This window comes from Myotis daubentonii, chromosome 5 (assembly GCF_963259705.1).
Source record: "Myotis daubentonii chromosome 5, mMyoDau2.1, whole genome shotgun sequence".
NCBI lineage: Eukaryota > Metazoa > Chordata > Mammalia > Chiroptera > Vespertilionidae > Myotis > Myotis daubentonii.
The window spans coordinates 88453955-88455341 of NC_081844.1; the positions used below are offsets into that span (position 1 = coordinate 88453955).

At 35.3% G+C, this 1387-nt stretch overlaps 1 pseudogene; it reads left to right on the forward strand.

Annotated features, from left to right (window-relative positions):
- The first annotated feature begins 358 nt into the window (after positions 1 to 358).
- On the forward strand, positions 359 to 511 carry LOC132236382 (U2 spliceosomal RNA; annotated as a pseudogene).
- The last annotated feature ends 876 nt before the right edge of the window (positions 512 to 1387 follow it).

The window sequence follows — 1387 nt, forward strand, 5'->3', positions numbered from 1 at the left end:
ACTCCTAGGGCTTACTTGTTTCACCCCACAATTGTGCCTCCTCCCTTAATCCTTATGTCATTATCTTCTTTAAGAGAATAAAAAAATCTCTTTAAAATTAATCTTTAAAAACTCCAGCAAGAACAAAGTAAAAACAAAAATAATACACGTTTTCTGTATATAGGTAGACATGGATGTCCAAATTCATGAAATAAAATCAGACCCTTTTTTCTCTGTCCCATATATTACTATTTCAGTTGTAAATTGTGAGTTAAAATCACCTGATGGTCACATTGATGAATATTCTCAATTATCATTAAGTTCCAAAAATCCTCTTGAAAATAATGGGGGGAAAAAAGAATTAAAAATTAGACTAAACATCGCTTCTCGGCCTTTTGGCTAAGATCAAGTGTAGTATCTGTTCTTATCAGTTTAAAACTTAGACTAAACAGAAATGCTAGAAAGATCACTAGGGCATCTTATAATGTTTTAGCTACACTTTTTTCCATATTTTTCTATTTCTGAAATAAATAGAATCTAAGATTTCTATAATAGTTCATAGTTGAAAAGCCATTTATCCATAATTATCTCTTTAAATATACAAACAAATTATTAATTAGGTGTCTATTCATATATACACTTCATACATACATACACTTTTATATATTTGCTCAGTACTATATCTCCAACACCTAGAACAATGCCTGGCATAGTATAAATTAATAAATATTTATTGAATGGAAAAGATGAATAATTTTTATCTTTTTACATATAAAAAACTTCTGAAGCTCAAAGAAATTAAACACCCTGTCCAAAGTTGAACACCGTTGGTGAACTGCAAAGCCAAGTGTAAAGCTTATATATCCAGAATCATTAATGCCAGAATCACTATAGTCACAAGGTTTGGGTATGGGTTAGCTGCTAAGAAGGTGAAGGATGACTTAAATGTGATCTTTGAGTAGGTTACAGTCTAGGAGAGAAAACACACATTGAGATATAAGTAATTTTAAAAAGGGGGTTAGGGAGGGGAGGAGGAACTCTCTTAGGAAGGATTCTACAAAGCATTAGGAAATTCCAGAGTATGAATACCTGTATTATTACATTGTAGATGCCTGTGGTGTCTCCAGAGAGCTTGTCTTTGAATTGGGCTTTAGGAAATTATTAGACTTATCAGATGAAGAGAATGGAGTTGGGGTTGGGGGCCCACATTGCTGTCAGAGAGACAAGCCTATGCAAAGATATTGGTAGTTTATACAAATACTAGAGACCTGGTGCATGGATTTGTGCACTGGTGGGGTTCCTCGGCCTGGCCTGCGTGGATGGGGCGAAAACTGGCTTCCCGAGATCCCCTGAGGGATCCCAGATTGTGAGAGGGCAGTTCTTGGGTGATGTACCTCGGAATTGGGCT